The following is an 8,211-nucleotide window of genomic DNA, read 5'->3' as shown; positions in this document are numbered from 1 at the left end:
GTCTGTTTTTGTTTTGGTCCGTGGGATTTCGCCCGCTGCCAATTTACCCAACAGGATTTTAGGACACCCTGGGTTGCCAGTTGGCAGTAAATACATCATATTACAGCCCTGGTAGACAACAAATTAACTGGGTTAGATATCCCAGATTCTAACTGAACTAAAAAGCCTCAGCATCCTTCTAAAAAGCACTATGGCCAGAGGCATATTAAAATGCAGAAAAATCTAATTATCAACATGCAGTGTAAAACTCGTCAAGTTCCATTGTCAGTTATGATCATTCCTGCTGCATGTCCTCAATCTGGCAACATCTGGCCACATAAACATCAAGTCTGAGGAGGAGGGAGTGGGAGAAACAGCTTTCTCCAATAATTTGTATCTGGACTGCAGTACTCATTTCAACCACTGGCTGTCAACGTTACATACTGCAGCTTTAAACTTATGTTCAATGATTTTAAATAAAACAAACAATACTTTAAATCCTAAAGACACACTTTTAATATGCCTTTTATCATTTACTTTTGTTTGCCACAATATAGTCTAGGATAAAAAAAGGGATTTTTCACATCACAATATTAATATATGCAATTAATTATGATAAATTTGATTAATTCATCAGCATACCATGCAAGCAGTTCAATAATGTTTTTAGAAATTAAAGAAGTTAACATTGGAGGAATGGTTGGCTAACAGCCAGAGCAGCAGGATATGAAAAAGAAGGGGCTCTTGGGATTGTTTCCCCTTTGTATGCATATGTGTGCGTTCACGTCACATTTCCGTTGACCTAGCTGGCCAAAATGTCCAGACATTGTTTAAGCACACCATTTCACCAGCATGCATTCTCACACACATTCTTTTTTTGAAAATCAGAAAAGAAGAATAATTTTTCAGGGTAGTGAAAAAATATAAACAAACATTTAAAAATTGTGTATGCGTTTTTATAAAAAAAAATTGCCCATGCAAAAAAAAAAAAAATCACAGTCACAATGCTAGGGTGTTTGAAGGTGGTTACTAGGGTTTGCTGGGTGTTTGCTTTCTGACCCAAATCAAAACAGCCCAAAGTCTCCATGATATTCTGAGGCCAGATTCACAAAACATCCTTAAGAATGGGCAAAAAGTCAGTGCCAAAAGCCTCGTGGTTAGTGTGTCGACAAACAGAGCTACTGTGCTCAAGGTGACCCGAGTTCCAAGTTCAAGACTTTGCTATAACTACTTCAATAACTACAAAAAGTTATCTTTTTATCCTCATATTGTTACTGTTCCTGGTTAAAAATCCCTGGCCACCAAAATGTCTCATTATGCTATAATATTACCAAATATTGGATCAATCTTTTAATTAGCACAGGTTTTGCATTTCTTTTAGGAGATGACTGATCGTGGGCCTCACTGGTCCATAAATAATAAAATATGTCTTCCATGTAGGTTCATCATCCTCTGTGTGAAAATCGTAATTCTGATTTTTAGAACCGATTTGAGGTCCATATCACAAACTACCATAAACTTTGAACACAGCTCTAATTCTAAACGTGAGCAACAGCACTAGTGATGCTTGCTTTAGCACAGAGCACTTATTATACACACTTAGTGGGAGGCATTCCAAAGTGTGCCTTCAAATGAGCAAAAACACATTACAACACCTCAGTGGCACTCAACGATGTCTGTGCATCTGTTAGACAAACTTTCAGCGTCTCCAAACACACAATGACAGCATTCTTGACTCGACCACGACCATGATACAAAGCTACTTTGTAATTTTCTCTCCTGCTGGCAGAAGCCCATTCAATAGCCATTCTTTCTCTCCCTGACACCAGCATGCACAAAAAAACAAACAAGAGGGCAGAAAAGTGCATAAACTGAGGCTTTGCGCCCTTTTATGAGGCTGCACAGCCTGAGGAGGTTGATCAAAAGGAAGTGCGTGCACACACACACACACACAAAAGAAATGCGCTACTCTGAGCATATAAGGCTCCTTCGACCATATCACACAGTCACATCGCGACACACTGTTCCCCTATGGGTGGGAGTCGAGGGGCCAGCGAGTGTGGGAATGAGGGGATTCTTACAGTCTGAGATGAACACATGATGAAACGGAATCCCCTGTTCTATATGTGAACATGTGGCATCAGCACTTCTCTGTACTCGGCTGTACATTTGAAAGATCTAAGAAGGTTTAGTTTGTATACACCCAACGTCTAGACACGAAAAGCTGAAACTGTACTGATGCATGTTATAAATATCACACATCGTCTAAACTTAACTCTCGCAAAAGTCCAAATGAGAGTATCATCTTAAATAACCCCCATTAGAAAATACAACAGTGCATGGTTTATTTTTTAGTTTCAGCTGCTTGACACAAAAAGGCTATATTTAAGGAAGCTAAGGGGCTGTTAACACGACAATGTTTTCAGCCAAAAACTGGAAACTTTTTTTTCATTCTGCCTGATCATTTACACGACACATTTAAGTGCAAGTTTTTGAAAATGGCAACGCTATCGTTTCGGTGTAAACATCCAATACGGGAATCTTTGAAAATGGTAACGTCATGCGCATGTGTAGTACTTATTACGTATATAGACATGCGCAGTAAGTGTTGATTTTAAAGGCAAGTGCGAACAAACATACACACCAGTGGCGGAGTACATGGTACTGTTGTTGCTGCTCAAGAGTTTGCTAATGATTATTCAGTAAAGTGTGGATTTACTTCACCAATATTACAACCAACAGCAGAGACGCATCATTTGCATCATATAATTGTCACTTTCCTACAGGTAACGCACTGTTTACTAACAAGGTGACAGCGCCAACTACAGGTCTGGCATACATAATAAAGCGTTTTTGGCCATTTTCGTTGATGTGTGTAAACGCAAATCGTTTTGAAACCATTATCGTGTACACAAAACTTTTTAAAACCGCAATGGAAAAAAAAGTACAGTTTTTGACTACATCGTTGTTGCGTAAATGTAGCCTTAATGGCTCTATTGTTAAAAGGACACTAATATATGCAAAACACATTTTGTGTGCTGTTACAAATATTTTCTGCAAGTTACTTTTTTTTTAAATTCCAGGCCAGGTGTAGTAAAAAGTTAACTCTGGACTCTGATCATGTCAATAAAGTGTACTAAATATTTAAAAAGTACAAAATAATCAGCTAATGAATTTTGCATCAGAATTAGTCTGAAAGACCTCTGCCTATTTTACACAACTTCCGGTAGTAACGACACACTGGATTTGTTGTCAGATTTACAAAGTGCAACTATTCAATGTATTTAACAAAGTTTGTTTTGATTATTGTGGTATAATCTAATCTATTAATATCTCATATGAACCGCCTCTAATCAAAATGTGTTGGGTCACTATATAAGCACTTCCTGTCTAAAAAGGTGTCTACAGAATAAGCTGCGATATGGACCAGACTTATGCCCTTTAGTCAAAGGTAAAGGTTTGGTTATGTGAGATTTATTTGTTTATTTAGAAGTAGATTATCTGGTTATGAGCATTATTCATATGAAATTGTTTGCATTGTTTTTTTGACTGTACAATTAAAAGAAGTGATTGTTCCTACTGAACTTGATAATATATAATAAATGTTATTATATTACAATATTTTTCTGAAATATACACATGTATGTATACATACATACACATTATATGAACATAATATACACAACACACATAGGCCTACATATATTATGTAAAAAAAAACTTATTTTGGATGCGATTAATTGATAAACATCCAGAGGCCCAGATGATGAAATCATATTTGGTGTGAACTAATTTGCATACACGTTCACGAGCCCTTTTCACATGTGCATGCGATTTAGTGTATCTCATATTATTATTATTATTTTTATTATTATAATAACAAAATAAATCATAAACTGAAATAAAAGCAGCGGTTTGATACAGACAATAAAAAGCACATGAAACAAACTTACGAGCCCCTTTTCATGTGTATGCAAATAAGCTTGTCATTTTATTATTGTATAATTATTATTAAAAAAATATCATAAATTTGAGTAAAAGCAGCGTTTCCAGTCGCCTAGAAAGCACATCTGCATAAAGTCATGCATACAATTTCACGAGTCTATTTCACGTGAGTATGCAAATGAGCTCGCTTTACATTATTATTATGTATAATAAATAATAACAACGTATATGGTTTTTGAAAAAAAAAATTATGTAATCGCCAGCCTTAAATCGATCCCATTAAGAAACTTCTGAGCGGGCGTGAACGCATGAGCACGTGCAGTTTTTTTTTTTAATTCTTAAAATAATTTTGCCGTGCTTTCTTTAATCGCCCGTTCGAAATGACGCAAATTCTAAGAAACTGTACGTAATTCACGTATCTTTCGGACCGAGCCAGACGCGCGCTGAGAAACTGCGTGATCCCTTTAAACGTTCTTCAGCCCCTCGCGTGCCAGAGTGAAGTTCATTATAACTTTGCGAGGGCAAAACCTCAACACTCATTATGAGTTACACGAAACAATGAATGCACAAGTTCAACTTCAAAATAATTCCTGCGGTGACATAACTGCTGGAGAGCAGAGACGGGAGACCCCCCTCGACTCAAACTCTCGCGTTCCGCGTTATCTGCGCTGACCAACAAACTTCTGGCCCGAAAGAGTCGGGGTTATATGTATCTCAGAATTAACCTTGTGCTGAACCCCGTTAAACACATTTATGTGCTGCCAGAGAGAGCAGTGAACAATGATTAAACATGACTTGCCTGCCAGCCGTGATGTCCGTTACTTTCTCTGTCATGTTGGATGCGCGCAACAGCCCTGCGTAAACTTTCAGGAAGGAAAAAAACACACACAAACTTTCCATGGACACAGCGACAACAAGCGACTAAAATCCTTGATGTGGAGAGACATCTGAACTTCCGGCAAATTAAAAGCCCCATTTCGTTTCCAGAAGCCAGCCATGTGGTGTCTGTAACCTTCTTAATTATTATTATCTCTATATATGATATACGTTATATTTCACAACAGAAAATTGTGTAATTATATATATATATATATATATATATATATATATATATATATATATATATATTTTATACATTATAAACTTTTTTTGTCTATCACTAAAGTCAGTTATTAAAAGCTCATATAAATTACACTCATAATGATTGTAAATTGTAAATAAATAAGTGTTTACAATAGTTGGAAGTATAGCATCTGACATAACCGAAAACTTAATTTAATGTAGCGCTTTGGGACTTTTATTTTAAAAACAAGTTCGAGTTTAGTACTTACTTTGTGGCTTCACGTTATAGATTTTGTAGGTTCCTTCGTCAATTGTGTGATGTCCATTAAAAGCGTTATAAAATTGTATGAAAGTTTATGTAATCTTCAAACTCCACAGTAGTACAATCCACACTAAACTTTTCTTTCATGTCCTTGTAAAAGGAAGAGCATAATGTTAAAGTGTACGTTTCATGGTTTATTTTTTATTATGCACATCACAACGTATTAAAGAATTGTACAGGAAATTTGACCACGGTGTGTTTCAGAATAGCGTCTCAATCCACATTGAGATTTCTAACTAATGCAATGACAGGATCCGTGAATGAATCCTTCAATACTCAGTAATACAGAGCCATCGTGTGGTCAGACAGTGGGCCTTCACGATTTGATTAAAAAACGACAACAACAAAAAACGCGATACATACTTTATGAGGACGCTCATCTCTATTTGAGTCATTTGAAAACATTAAACATACATTCTTGTTTCCTTCAAATGTAATATTCTACCCAATGCCGGTTACAAAGCCCATTTGGATAAAACATTCAGATCTGGTTATTGCAATACAACTTTATTCAGCAACAAGTTAACTTTATTGCAGTTGTTGTCATTTTACTATGAGTACCTGGTTAATAAACAAGCTGTTTATCCACATTCAGCTCTTATTTGCTGGTGTATTTGCATTGTGGAATCTAACACAGTGTTTTAGATGAAATCTGAAGGCACTGCGGTTGGACAGCCACGCACGCATCCCATTTAGTGTCACTATAGGTTAAATCTCCCCAAATATGATTATAGGATTGCACAGAATTTGTACCATTAAACTGCATTTACAAAAGCCATTAATAAGCTGTGTGTATATATTGTATAACATATTAAATGTTGGTCACAGTATGATGATTGGTCAGTTTTAAAAGCAAGGCAGAGCATTAACAAGAGCATTATCATTGGCAAGAATGATGATATATCATAAAGCATAGCAAAGCTTAACCTAAAATTTAATAACAGTGTATTAAAGCTGCTTAGAAAAAAGATCCATCAACAGAAGATTACATGTTAGCTGGCTAGTTAAGACAAGTCCATTGTCTGAGACACTATTAAATGTTTTAAAGTTAGAAATCATTCCGCCAATTATGTTTTTGGCAGGTTGCATTGTAGATCTCCTAAAATACAGTATAAAATTCACTGCCAAAAATCTTGGGATACTTGGGAACTAACTTTTTGTGCTGTTTTTGCTACTTTATACTGTAAAATGATTACAAATGGCCACAGTCCAGCTTTGGCACAGTAATATTTAACATTCAAGTGTCTGTGAATCTGTAAATCAGGTCTTTTATCAAGACAACTATTGTGTAAAAGGAAATTCATGTTGTTATGCAAGTAAGACCTCAATTGAGAGAAGAAGAAAAAATACAAATGAGAAGGAAATGTCAAGTCACTTCAACATGAGCTTCTAGGAAAATCCCCAAATGAATCTAAGTTTGAGGCTTTATAGGAATAGTTCATCCCAAAAAAGGAAACATCATAATCATTTACTCATTATCATGTCGTTCCAAACCAGTATCACTTTCTTGCTTTAATGAACACAAAAGAAGAATCCAGAATGCTCTTTTTTTTTTTTACTTACAATAGGGACTGAGACTGTCAAAATAACCAAAAATAAGAAGTTAAATAACTTAAATCACCTTAAATATAGTCTATACAGCCCATGCACCAAATCTTGTATTGTTTTTAGTAAAGTCATAAATCTTTGTGTGCCAAATTTTTTTTTTTTTTTTTTTAACTTAAAATCAAAACACATGATGCTAGTTTTAATGTCATCGAGATGTCAGAACCAATGTTTGACCTCATAACATGCAAAACATGCAAAAACACAAATGTTCGGCTTTTCCTAACACAAAGCTATTATATCGGTTTGTAAGCACATGAGTCAATTAGACTAGCTTTATGATACTTTTTTTTGTCATTTTTAACCCGGACCATTTATTTTATTTTATTTTTTCAAAATGGAACGGAGCACTGTAGACTTTGCTAAATATATTTAATTCAACAACACAACCGTGTAATTATTGAGAATATTAAAGATGTAATGCAATTTTTATTTTGCCAATAAGTTTCATAAAGACGGTGTCATTAGATTTGTTTTTCAACCCTTCCTTGTCTGACAAACTGCTAAATACAGGAATGTTAGGATTATTTTAACTGCATCTCTTAATTCAATTAAGAAGCAAACATTGAATAAGATTGTAAAATTCCTTTTTGTGCATTAGTTCAAACTGTGTGTTCTAATGAATCGATTCAAAACTGATTCAATGATTCATTTAGGTCAACTCACAACAAAGTTGTGAGTTGCAAAGGAAATGCAATGTTTTTCATTTTATTAAAGGAAAGGTTAATCTAAAAATTAAAACTTGCTTAAAAATGACTCACCCTCACCCAAGATGTAAATATTTGCTCGTGCAAACAGATTTGGAAAAATGTAGCATTACTTGACTTGCTTACCAATGGATTCTCTGCAGTGAATGGGTGCCGTCAGAATGAGAGTCCAAACAGCTGATAAAACCTCACAATAATCCACAAATAAAATTCATCTTGTCTGAATGAGGAGAGAAAAATGCACATATTAAGCACCATTTACATATGAAAACCAAAAAATGCATCGGTGGCTTTTGATGTGAGAGGACAACAGGGGAGTATTTTTATGGATTATGGACTTGGATAATTATTCAGATTTTATTTTTTTCTTACAAACTTTACACTTCACAAGATCTTAGTGTGGATTATTGTGATGTTTTTATCAGCTGATTGGACTCTCATTCTGACGGCACCCATTCACTGCATAGAATCCACTGGTGAGGAAATGATGGAATGCTACATTTCTCCAAACCTCTTCTTATGAAGAAACAAACTCACCTTCATCTTAGATGGAATGAGGGGAGTACATTTTCAGCATTCTTCCATTTTTTT

The 8,211-nt window shown here is 35.2% G+C and overlaps 1 protein-coding gene across 1 annotated transcript in view; it reads right to left on the bottom strand.

Moving 5' to 3' along the window:
• Nucleotides 1-4,876, bottom strand: part of sh2b3 (SH2B adaptor protein 3) — a 37,253-nt gene extending 32,377 nt beyond the window's left edge. The window contains exon 1 of the mRNA XM_026240449.1: nt 4,724-4,876. The gene's annotated coding sequence lies outside the window, so the exon portion shown is untranslated. The remainder of the gene's footprint in view (nt 1-4,723) is intronic.
• Between the last annotated feature and the right edge of the window lie 3,335 nt (nt 4,877-8,211).

The sequence above is a fragment of the Carassius auratus genome, linkage group LG30F, assembly GCF_003368295.1.
Source record: "Carassius auratus strain Wakin linkage group LG30F, ASM336829v1, whole genome shotgun sequence".
NCBI classification, from domain to species: Eukaryota; Metazoa; Chordata; class Actinopteri; order Cypriniformes; family Cyprinidae; genus Carassius; species Carassius auratus.
This window is presented reverse-complemented; position numbering and strand designations above follow the sequence as displayed.